The sequence below is a fragment of the Rhagoletis pomonella genome, unplaced genomic scaffold (genome assembly GCF_013731165.1).
Source record: "Rhagoletis pomonella isolate Grant_MI unplaced genomic scaffold, Rhpom_1.0 Rhpom_scaffold_00004, whole genome shotgun sequence".
In the NCBI taxonomy this organism is placed as follows: Eukaryota; Metazoa; Arthropoda; class Insecta; order Diptera; family Tephritidae; genus Rhagoletis; species Rhagoletis pomonella.
This window is the reverse complement of record NW_023458558.1, coordinates 75627509-75641340: the sequence shown is the minus strand read 5'-3', so window position 1 is coordinate 75641340 and position 13832 is coordinate 75627509.

Sequence of the window (13832 nt, the reverse complement as noted above, 5' to 3'; positions counted from 1 at the left end):
TTATGAACTATATTTCATTTATATACCAAAATATTGTTAAAAACAAGTTATCTGGCATTTTAAAGTATTATCTTTTACTTACATTCATAATTTTGCTTTGAATAATAATTTACTGAAAAGAGCTGATTTTTTAAGCATGAAAAAGTCTAAAGGACTGATTTCGCGCATACAAAATCTGGCAGCCCTACTGAACAACTAACTAATTTTTATTCAAAATTGAACAACATAAGTTCAACATAAAATGAAACAGAATCAAACTTAACCAGAAGTATATGTTTTTGTGTTTAATTAAAATCAAAGTGAAATTTTAAAAACCAATTTATTTAAAAATGCGCAAAGTGCTTTTGGTTTTGAATCCAGATTCTTAATAAGGAAGGAACATACTTTATTGCAGTACTGTCAAATTTAAAAGCGCTTTGCGCATTTAAACAAAAAATTATTTTGAAAATTACACTTTCAAGAAATAGAGGTTAGTTTAGTTTTTTTTTAAACATAATATTTTAAGACACACACTTTCAAAAAGAATTCATCAAAAAAATAAAGAAACTTCATTTTAAGTAATGGTAAAAGCAAGATAACGAAATATAATACCGCTTTCTTACAATAACAATTTGAATTGCACATTCGAATTTCTCAGTTTTGAAAAATAGAAATATTGTTAAAATTTGTCAAGTTTGAATACGCGTATCCCCCAGACGAAAAATGATAGAGAGCTGAAAAATCCCCCCCCCCCCCCCCCCCAATCTAGAATTTTATGGGGAATATAACTGCGTTTTTATTTTTCCAAAAAAACCAATTTTTTTAAATTGAATTTTGGGCACGCTTGACCCCAGTGTGCGTCGCCGAAAAAAAGCCCCCTAATACCTACATATGTATGTAGGTTACTATTTTAACGCAGGTTTGTCATTTCTCTGCTGTTTCGTTGGGGCCTTTTAATGTGTTTCGCACTTTTATTGCGCCATTTTTAGAATTTGTCGGCCGGCATATTTTTATTTGTCTGACTTCCGTCGAGTGGTGTGTAGATAGCAGACAAGGCCAACAACAAGCGCAATTTATAACTTGGCCATTACTGCGCATCGAATAATAAAGCACTCACATAACGACCGCAGTACTTTCCGTTTAGCTAAAAAGAAAAACCAACAAAGATGTATGGACTACGATCAATATTGCCAGATTAAAAATTCTAATTGTAAATTACACTTTTTAAAGAAGTTTACAGTTGTTTAAATTACCACATAGCACAAACTACAGATTTTTTAGTAATTGCTGGTTTGAACGAATAAATAAAAATTTTCCTTTTGAGTGTTTTGTAAGTCAAGTTTTAATATAAAAGGGGACAATGGAGAAGCAGCGCATTCTCATTTAAACAAATGTTTTCAGCTGTCCTATGCAATCCAGTCGCCACAGGAAATGTGAAAAGAACATTTTCCCGGATCAATTTGAATCAAACAAAAAATAAACTAGAAACTTCAGCACTCTGGTATTATAAGAACTAAAGATTTCTTTAAAAAATGCTGCAGGAGGTACTAAATTAGAAGTATCGAATCAAATGCTCAAAAAATTAACAAAGCCATTTAGGAAAATAACACAGGACTACAAACACCTCTAAACCAAATCCGGTGTCAGTTTGACCTAGGGATGCAAATTTTGAGGAGTAACATGGATACATCGATGTTTGGATGCATCGGAGAAGAGAACATCGCCAGAAAAACATCGATATACCGATTCCGATCTTTTGCAATTTGTTAAGTTCTAGTTAAATTTAAAGCAAAATCGAAATTATGAATGTATTTTGTTTTATTTCAATACCCTTGCTATAATTAAAATCAAAATTCATACCATCGTAAGGCCGTTCGGCTCTGCTTTAATGGTTAGGTTATTAGCATTCTCCGTAATGAAAGCTAAGCTAGAAATTGTAGAAAGTTTTCCCCAAAAATGAATAATAAAATTAAGATCAGTCAAACATACCAGAAGCAAGTCAAAGCCACCTTAAAGTATATTGTATCGTCAATTACGCGATGTAAATAAATTGTAAACAACATCTATGCATCGTTTGCATCCATAGTTTGGCCCCATCAGGTCAGAACGAAAGTCAATTCCAAGTCAAATATACAGAATTCATGGTTAGCGGACTATAACAGGAACATATAGGGATTCCGGTCGCTGAATTTGATTTGGAGTCCGTTTAGTCTATTCAGACCACCATCAAGGACAATTCAAGGACACCATATTTGGACTCAGTGACCACTGAACCGTATAGGACAAAGGACCTATAGGACCTTGACAAAGTTTTTAGCGATAATTTTTTTTTAATTAGACTTTGAATTTCCCTTAATCCGGACCTTATATTTTGAAACTTACACCGGATTTGAATTCAGCGACGACAGAAACATACGGTACGCCTAGTTTTTTGTGTCTTGCAGAGTTAGAGGGGTGTGTGGTCCTGTGTACTGAAACCGAATTTCAATAAAACAAAATTGTATATTTTTATTAAGTTAGATATAATTTAAACGGGTGATTTCATTTTATTTTAAACGAATGCCCTCAAATTATAAAAATCTTAACTCTTTAAAAACTCTCTTTTTTTAAGGTTACAGTTTTTTGGTCGAAAATACAGTTTTTTCCGGAAGTTTAGTTTTGAAAAAACAATCTGGCAACACTGGCCATGGCATATAAAAATTCGTAAAATCAGCAAAAAGGCAGTGCTTACACATATTTGTTTGACCAACAATTTGCTTTTTTAATGCATAAAAGCTGCGATTCCCAAATTGGCCGTTTTTTCCATCTCTTACCAGATTTTACTTGAAATCGGCCCCGCACTCCAAAAACTAGCACCATGCTACAAAATTTAACTGTTTTCACCACAAATGAGGAAATCGATCTACGCGCGAAACTGGAGCTCAAATATAATAACTTTGCGTTTTTAGTTTTTTCACAGGACATCTGAGTTGTTGAATTGAAAAATAGGAAAGGAAAGTGGTTTCAAAAAAATCCCATAAATGTAAATTTATAATAATAATAATAGATTGGCGCTTACACATATGTCAGTCTTTGGCCGAGCTTCTCCGATTTGTGGCGTGCGCCTTGATGTTGTCACACAAAGCGGAGGCACCTACAATTTTACGCCGACTCCGGACGGCGATTGTATTTTTATGGGAAGCTGTTTTTCATGGCGGAAATACACTCGGAAGTTTGCCATTGCCTGCCGAGGGGCTACCGCTGTTAAGAAAAAACCTTTTCTCTATATTTTTCTGCGATGTTGCGTTGACCATGGATTGAATATAGACCCTGAGGACTGGAAGCGCGCACTGCTTACCCCTACACCACAGCGGCCGCCAACTAGAAAACGAGAATAGTTCCATATAATTTCTTTTAATTTTCATGCAAAATTTCTACTTTTTGTTTAAAATTTTTTAGAAATATTTCGAGTGTGCAAGTATGCCCCTGTTTAAGTTTCCACAAATTACCGTTAATTTTTGAATTTTTTTTTTGTGAATTTTCACCTTCTCCCATATAAAAATAAATTCAATCACAATCTCGAAAATTAACTGTAATTTGTAAAAACTACAAGCTTGCATCTTAAGGCCCGTCCACATACAACTTTGGCGTTGCGCTGGCGCTGGCGTCGCTTTAACAGCAGCGCGAGTAACGCCCGTGCTTGCTACAATGAACGCTTAGCAGAGAATACTTTGGTCAGTAAATTAACACCCTTTCGGCAGATAAATCAAAATTTTACATCAATAATTGCGTTAAAGACTATATTTCTAGCCCGCATTTGATTAAAAATAAAAATTAAGTCACATAATTTTGATTATTTGGAACAGCTGACGAACGACGCGCGCGAAATGTTGAGAGTTGGCCATCTTTCTGTGTTGTGTTGGCGTTGGCGTTGCCCAACTTTGGTTATGTGGCGACTTTCATATAAATCCATGTATTCATAGTCAGCTGTCGAAACGACGCCAACGCCAACGCAACGCCAAAGTTATATACAACTTTATTGTTGTATACATTTGTTGTATATTTGTTGTATATTTGTTGTTATAGCCTAAACAGTTTCTGTAAAGTGTTTCTTGTACAATAAAGTTAATTGCACAGTAAATTAGCCATTTTGAGCGTTTATTTAACAATGCAGTGATACGAAATGGAAGGAGTTAGGAAATCTGTCAAGTATTCAAGGATAATCGTAACATTATAAAATTATATTTCATACCCGAAATATGACTGAAAAATATCATCGAAAAGTTGGAAGTTTGAGGAAGATTAATAAAAAATTTTTTTTTGAAAGTTTGGAATTTTGGTTTTTAAGGTTTTTGTTGTACCATGAACCAAAGTTTTACAAAACAAATACCAAAAAGTATTTAATATGAAAGTAGGACTGCCAGATTGGAATTTTCACACCGATATTCAAGAGCTTTCTATCGAATCTCGAAGCTGAAGGTTTGCTACAGAAATCTCAGGGTTTCCGAAAAATTCACAGTTTTTATACATTCGTTTGTTTGTCTTGCACCAATGTAATTGAAAGTTGTTTATTCTCGATAGCGCTGAAGTTTCCATTTCTACATATGTCTAGTAGTTACTTTAAGTAAAATATGCACGATCTCTATGTTTTTTTTTTACATTTAGCTTGAATTATGGTTTTGATCGTGTTCGCTATGATTGCTGCCTATTACGAAATACGATAGTTGCCATCCGCACGGATTTAATCCGATTTCCTCCGTCATAATTAGTTTTCTAGAAAGAGTAACTAATGAGAACAAAATTTTTATAAAAATTTGCATAAAGCTTGGAATTCCAATATTTTATGTAGTTATTTTTAAGAGGCTTCCCTGGACATCTCTGCAGTCGAAGGAGAAAGGTAGGCAGGCCATTGAATTCTTTGGTCTTTGCCCCCTCCAGTTGGAAAGGTCAAGCCCAATTATTTCTTTAGTACTAGCCTTAAATTCAAATTTCTTTAAAATTTTATAGATTTTATGGGGCAAACCGTAGATCAGAGGTATTAAAGAATGCAGTCTTCGTGACTTTAAATCGTTGCAGACCGACTAACAGTTTTTAACTGCAGCCAATCAATCACATGTTTGACTAAAGACTGCAAAGTTGAAGTCATTAGCCTTTTTTGTTATTCATGACTAATTAGTCATTTTTGCAGTCTGAGGTGAATAATGAAAATCTAAAGCAATCTTTGCGTACACTTCTTCATAGAATTATTATACTAATTTGTTTTGAAAGTAAAAAAAGCTTAATTAAAACTCCAGTAGTATATAAAATATTTAGTAAATGTCAATGAATTCCAGTAACTTCCTATGAAATAAATTTGTATTTATTATATGTACATGATCTGTACATATGAAATGTAATGAAAAATAACAAAGTTCAAATCTCGCCTTCTTGCTAGTATTTAGAATGCTTTTCACTTAAAATATTACGCTTACGCCTTCCGCTCTTACATAAGGTAAAAGTTGGATCCACCACGGAATCGTCGAAAGAAAAATCATTTATTATGGAAGACATTTTTCATATACTTAAGTATTTTCTTTTTGCGAATGAAGAACGGTTTAAATACAAACTAGTCGGTTCCACTCGAATATTTTATTGAAAATGAAAAACATTTAACATAAGTCTATTCACTGCATACAAAATATCATTTACTACTTATGAATGCGTAAATCATATTGCTACAGTTGGGATGTAGATCAGTATAAAATATAACAAACTCCACCTTAGCCCAAATGTAATTTGGACATTCTGAACGAAAGACTTACTATACGAACCTTTCTTGCACAGAAAGTGAAAAATTGTTCCAGAAATGGACAGTTCACCCTAACAATAAACGATCTTGAAGTTGAAATGATCAAGACTTTTTCTGGCTTAGAATTAAAAGCCAGGGTTTTCACTGAAACGATTTCTCATCTCAACACGCGGACGTCTCTCTCGATCTCGAGGCCTGAAAAAAATTCAAGGTACTGCAAAATAATGCATTCCAATGGCTGAAATCAAATGACTAACAAAAAGTGACTAAAATAATGCAATCCAATGGCTGAAATCAGTATTTAACTCGGAACCCGCTGGTGGTAGCAGAGGAAGAGGGGGGCCCCCACTGCGATGGAAAGATCAGGTGGAGAAGGACTTGGCTTCACTTGGCGTTTCCAATTGGCGTCAGTTGGCACAGAGGAGAAACGACTGGCGTGCTTTGCTGAACTCGGCCAAAATCGCTTAGGCGGTTACAGCGCCAAAAAAGAAGAAGAAGAAGAATGGCTGAAATCAAGTGACTAACAAGAAATGAATAAAAAACTGAGTTATGAATCATAAATCAAAAAAAAGAATTAACACTAATTTTTTTAGTCTTAGTCAGGACTACCAAACAATGATTGCAATCACTCGGAACTTCAATCAAATGAATAATTTAGTTAAAAAGTATTGCATACTTTAACACCTCTGCCGTAGATAAACATGCATCAATTGAGGAAAAATCTTTATGTCGTATAGGCGGTTTCGCAAAGACATCGACGATCTGCATTTATTTACTGTTTAACATTTCCTTGTAATTACTGTAGTTTCGAATACTTTCGGTTACTAACATTCTTTCGCAAACTCCCAACAATTTATTTTGTCTGGTGCAAAGTGGACGTTTTTAATGGCAACAGCAATGACATCTGTCTTGCCACTACGCTGTGGTAAATATATGATATTTTGTCAAACACGCTTGCTACGTGGCTGCAAAATAAAAATAAAAATGCTTGGGACCCCAAGCCAGAAAAAATATTCTCAACTACTGCACATAGGTATAAGTGTACCTACATACATACATATGTATACATATATGTACAGTGGCGGGTCTTGAGTGAATTCATTTTTTTTGGGCTGATATAATGATGTAACTTATTCAATGATTGTGTTAATAAGTAACCATAAACTTTATTTTTGATGCATTTATGTAAATACGTACATATTATGTAGCCTCAATCCGCGTTATTGTTGATTCCCTATCAAAAACTCACCAAAACTTTCTATGTGGCAGTTAATAAGTTCGATGGTATCTTTTGCTGCTAAGTGGATGTTAAGCTTAGGTAACAGCAGACTGAGATTAAACTTTTCAGGGCGTCTTTGGAATACCCCATCTTTAATGGTATGTATGTATGCAAAAACTTTATAGTACACATTAGTGTTGGCGATTGTTTTTGGGAAACTATCGATTGTGTCGATAGTCACTTTCTGCCGATGGGCCAGCACTATCGATAGTCACGATAGTTTGCCACCTAAATCGCTAATTTGCTGTCTCCGTTACTTCGACGTTACACGATCAAGAACTTGCTTTCCAGCTTCAGTACACTCATACTTTTCACTAACACGGTTGCATTTTTAGATATGGGTGAAATTTTCTCAACTGGCCGTCGGATTTCAGTCAAGTCCGAATTTTTGCGTGAAAAAGTGTGAGTAGAGAGGTTTATAGATGAAAAAAGGATTCTGAGGATTTTTTTTTTAATTTTGAATTTTTAAAGTTTTTATAAGCAATTGCGTTTTTAAGCAATCTTTTTTTCAAAACTTGTCAATTTTTTGTAAGCGTAGTGACATTAGAGCTTTAAAAAAAATATTTTTATAATTTAGAAAAATGTTTTTTCGTTTTAAATTTAAACATTATAAATATTCAAGTTGAATTAAAAATGTGTTCTCAATGAGTGTTTTCAATTGCGTTTATATTTTCGAAAACTGCATTTATTGAAGAAAATATTTCTGAAAAAAAAATTGTTAGATCTTTTTTGTTGATTGCTAACAGCAACATTTGTCACAGCGCGCACGCATCGTGACCATGCACGCTCACCGCCTAAGCGCACAACGTGTTTACTAGGAAGCGCGTACAGAAACAACAAATAATTGGCTCGTATTTGCGACTTTTAACGTAACCTCATATAAAAATGATATGTAGGTATGTGTTAATATTATCCTTGAACAATCGCAATAAAAAATTATTAAACATAAAATTTACAATCTTTACGGCTTCTGAATTGAAAATAAAATTAAGTACATAGTTGGAAAATGTTGCTTTGGCATAGTAACATTAAGAACAAAAATTCTTAAAAATATCGAAATTTCTTAAATCAGTTTGCAATTTTAAAGAAATAAATGCTCGTAAATTAATTTCTTCAAGAAAATCTACTTCAAAGGCAAACCACTTCTTGCATAAAAGTAATATTAGCTAACCCAGAAAAAGCAGAGCTGCTGTATGGCATTTTAGGCTTTAGCAGATTCAATTGATAGCGAAATTTTGTATATCGAACGAAAACTTAAAAATTCTGTTTTATGAGGTTATCTTGAAAACCAATTGAACGGACTTTTTTTACTTCACATTTAGAAATACAACATATGAAAGGTTTGTATCTTCGAAAGTATAAGACTTGCTTGTGAGAAGGGGTAAATCAAAGTTGCTGAACTCAGGTTAATTTTTTTTTTAAACTCATTAAAGTGCATCTTATCCCAAGTAACTTTGTTATTTGAATTTATTCTTATTTGACTTTCAATTACAAATAAACGTGGGGCGCAACAAAATATATCTTTATTAACCATTTCGATTTCGATATTTCCGATATGCAATATATCGATATTATTTTTGTAGATATATCGGTATCGGATATTGTGAATTTAGAATATCGTGATACCGATATATCGAATTTTCATTGGCGATACGCATCCCTAGAATTTACAAAAAAAGTTACCAAGTCAAAAACAACGTTTTATTACACAATAAACTGTATAAGCAAACCTCGTTTATTTGCCATAAATAAGACATGGGTACAATATGTAAATAGTTTTATTAAAAGAAAACTATAGAAATTCATTTTTTTAGTAATATGAGAAAGAAGGTTCTATAAAAAATAAATGCGGTCTTTTACTTTGCATTGCACGTACGTGATGCTACATATTATAGTAAAAGAAAACTAAAAGGGCATGCCTCGGGCTATTACCGTTTCGATTCTGGTAAAGCATTTAAGGTGCAGCTCAACTTTTTTGAAATGTCAGTTAAGCTGCTCTAACTCTCAAGGCCTCATATAATAACTAGATACATTCACATACGTATATGGGCAAATCTAAAAAATAGGTACATTTAAAAAAAAAATTTATTTTTAAATTTGTGAGCACACCTATGTTTTATATATCATTTTATTCGTAATCTCTTAATAAAATCTCTCTTAAAATCTATTAGTATAAGTGTAATTCATTTTCATCAAGTGCTTCAAAAGTTAGACGAGCAATAAACATGAAATAGAAAACAAAATAATAAGCTGGGTGCAAATTACGCTGTTCAAGTTGTAAACTCTGAGAAAAGATTTTGAAAGTTGAACTCACTTAATTGGGATCTTCTAAATTCAATGGCATATCCCGTTTTACGAGATTGGCTCCGGTTTTCGAGATAACGGTACTTGAAAATATGATTAAATTTTAACTATTTTATAAATAACTCCCTCAGTTTTGAAGTTATTTTACAAAAATTTTGCACATAACAGTATTTTAATATTACCTTAACTATTCCTTAAAATTATCGAAATAGGTTCACATTAACATATAGCTCCAATACAACTGATTACTCAGATATGGGTATTTCCATACGTCGCATACGTGACAGTCGTACGTTTCAATGTGATACAAACAAGGAATAATTAGCTCTTTATTTAACCGAAAAATTAAAACAATCGAACTGCTTGGTCCTGAAATATAAGCATTTAAAGAGAGTGTCGTTGCGTGACAAAAATTGGAAGTCGATTTTTTCTTTTCTTACAAAATCGCAAAACTCTGCGATTTGTGGATGGCTATTTTCATGAAACTTATTTTAATATGATTTGGAGCAATTCTAGTTGTTTTTAGAGTTTTTTGAATTAATGCAACTTGTTTCAATTTTCTTTTACAACCCCAAGTGTGAAACGTCACGTGACGTAGCTTTTAAATGGATTTTTAACGCAAAGAAAACATGTATTTTATGTAGAATATACTTTATATTTTGACTTCAGTGCCAATTCAGGGTGAATTTATTGGAAATCTATGACTTATTGTGTTTCAACTACATACGCCAAATTCGAACTAAATCGGACCATAAATACGGTTTTTCGAAATATCTCAACCTTGGCGCCACCTAGGAAGACCATTTTACGCAAACATGATTTTACTTACATAGACAGTATATATTTAAAAAAAAACACAAATCGGCCCGTAAATACGTTAGATATAAGATTTTATTTTTTTTTTGTCGTGGTGGACCTTCCGATGGAAACACCCATATGTGTTTTTGCGTTATAACTCTAACTTCATGTCTGAATAAAAATTGTATGCGTGCTATATGTTAAATTGAACCTATACTAAATTTTAACCTGTTTAATTGGAGGAGTTATAACGCAAAACAACGCCTATGATCAATCAGTTGTATGAGAGCTAGATGTTTTAGTGAACCGATTTCGATGATTTTATTGAATAGTTAAGGTAATATTAAAAAACGGTTATGTGCAAAATTTTAGTAAAATATCTTTAAAACTCAGGGCCTTTTTTATGAAATAGTTAAAATTTAAGCAAAGTTTCAAGTACCGCTATCTCGAAAAGTGGAGCCAATAGGGTAAAACTGAGGACGCCATTGAATTTAGAAGGCTCCAATTAAGTAAGAGCAACTATCAGAACATTTGTCGGAAAAAAGTTGCTTTGATATCACTCTCCAAATATTCTGGCTAAAAGAAGGAGCATCATTAAAAGTAGTAAATCGGGGTTTTATACACTTGAGTAGTCCACTTGCAAAGTGCGCTATGTAAACTTTTTTCGATTTTTAGTTTTTGGAGGATTACGTACCAGTATTTACAGTAGTTTCATGTCCACTAACAACACAATGCAAAATATTTTTATATTCTGAAAAAAATAGCATCAAATGTTAACTCTTCTTCCAAAAGTCGCTATCATACTTGTATATAAACTTTCAAAAGTATACATCTTCTGATGAACTTAGAAAACTGCTTTAGGTCATATAGACTGTTAATGTTATCTTATGTTACAATTTTATAAGGCTCTTATTTATCCAAATTTTCAGGTAATAATAAAAAAGATTCAATTTAAATGTTACTTGTTGTCAAAGCTGTTTTTTCAAATTTATGGCTTTCTATTATAAAATCACATAACGCTGTTTGCAAGTAGACTACTCACTTCTAGAGACTAATTTTTTGAAGCATTTTACAGGTATATGTAATTTTATAAGGATTAGCAGTTGTAGAAAGATTTAGATCGTTTCGACGTATTTTCCAAGTGTGCCTTCAATTAAGGTGTTTTTGGAATAAAAATTACACTCAAGATCGCAGAATATTTTATCTTTAAAAGTTAGTTTATTCTGAAAGCACACCTCTTGCTAAGGTACCAAATTATCCGTAATTGTTTGTAGAATACAATACATACTTAAAAAGTTCTTAAAATTAAATGCTCCAAAACTTATATGCGATAAATCGAAAATTTTGAAAATTGTGAAATGTAGAGTTACAGACTTTGAGTTACTTGCCATTTCGTTATTTTTTAAGGCACACTTTTCTTCCTAATACATATGAAGTGTACACATAAGTGCTAAATGCCCATTAAATTTCAAATCAACATGGTGTGCTTCAAAAGTTATGACATAATTAATTGTGCACGATTTCATTGCAAGATGTCAAATTCAATGGCTCACTGACCAGAAGAATAATTTAGACGATGGAGAGTGCGTTGTTTGTCTGGATTTTGCCGAAAATTATGCCTGCGCGTGCAAAATTCAGTCCAATCTGAATATTGGAACACAACGCAAGCAACAATTCATCCGTATGTGATTTACTACAAAAAAAGGGATGTTGTGGAAAACACGAATTTCGCTATTATTTCGGAAGTACTGGAGCACCACAGTTCCGGAATGGGTTTTATACACTACAAAATTAAGTTCGTTCATGAAGGTTTATTTTGGTCGACCAAACGTAAAAAAAAAATGTATTACTCTGTATTCTGATGGGGCCGGTTCTCAGTATAAAAATAAATTAAATTTTATCAACTTGCTCCATCACAAAGAAGACTTTAAAGTGGACACCGAGTGGAGCTTTTTCGCTTCAGCACACAGTAAAGGTGCATGCGATGGGCTTGGAGGTGTCATAAAGCAAAACGTTTATCGTTCCAGTTTACAAAACCGAGACTCTAAGAAAATCACCGAAGCAAAATCGCTTTTTGAATGGGGACGAAAGTATTTCAAGTCAATACATTTTGGATTCTGCACGAAAAATGATCACGAAAACTTAAAATGCGTTACGACAAAGCAAAAACTGTAAAGAACACTCGCCAATTTCATCGTTTTGTGCCCACTGTCCAATAGAAAATGGAATGCAAAATTTGTACAGCACTTGATGAATCCGTAATTGTACATATTAAGTAAAATTTGTTCAGCCTGCTTAATGTTATACAATTGATAAAAACAAAAATAGCAATAAAACAATAAACTTTCATACACTCAAAAAAAAAAACTTCTCTTAATTGAAGAAAAACAGCAATCAAAATGAAGAAAAATGGGAACGAAATAGCACTAAAGAAGTTTTTTCCTTTTTTCATTCCCAACATTTCTTCAAAATGATAAATTACATCGACGGTTCCATATTTTCGAATACGTTTTTACACATTCCAAAGAAAAATTACTCATCCGCGAGAATTTTTTACTCATTCGGAAGAATTTTCGACCTTAAAGTAAGGAAAGTTTTTCTTTGATCCATAGATGGATTTTTGGTTCAGTGTATCTGACACATGGTATATGTTTTATTCTTAAGCGGTAAATTCATACATATTAGCTGCTTCTGTACGCGAGTTAAATTCACACTCTCGATGTACATAAATAAATATAATTTTATTGGTACCAAGATGTACTTAAATCAATTCTAACCTGAAGTTCATATGCTTCAGTGTAATAGAAGACTAACTTATTTCTATGCTTAATCCTCTATTTATAGGCTCTGGTTTCTTTTGTTTATTGGTTGCTGATAATCTTCAATAGGAATGTTTTGGTTGCTGATAATCTTCAATAGGAATGTTTTGGTTGCTGATAATGTTCAATCTTTTATTTGCTGACAATGTTTTGGTTGCTGATAATCTTCAATAGGAATGTTTTGGTTGCTGATAATGTTCAATAGGAATCTTTTATGTAAACTACTGATTCTGTATCATACATTGGATGATGTCATCGGTACAGTAGTGTATTTTCTGTTACACTAACTCTCCTCCCTCTAAAATTAAATGTCCTCATTCACAATTTGGACTCTAGTAATTTTCGTTTTCTTTCTTCATGGTCTTTTTGACATTGTATTAGTGCTCTTTGATAAAGTATATTCCTTCTCTTTACTTTAAATTCTAATAATAGTTTGGTTATTGTGATTAATAGGGTTATAATTAATATAGTTATAAATGTAGCCTTAATTGGATTTTGTTCAATTGGTACAAATATGGATGATATTTCGTCTAGATAATTGAACTTGTATTCTGATTGAAATTCTAAGTATTCTAATATATCTAAATTTTCTTTATGCTTTTTATGGAGTATTTTTACCATAGTTTCCTTAATGTTTATATATTCTTCATTATTTAATGTTATATTGGTTTTGAAATAAATTGAAAAATCTCCATCTAAAATCTCGTTGTTTAATATATTTAATCCGCTAATAATAATTTTTCCGTTACCATAATTAATAAAGGGTGGATTCTTTTCTTTTATCATTTTACATTGAGCATTATTTTTCTCTAATATTTGTATTGTACATTCGTCCCTTTTATTCTGCTTACATATAGTTTGATCTATTAAATCTTTACATTTATTG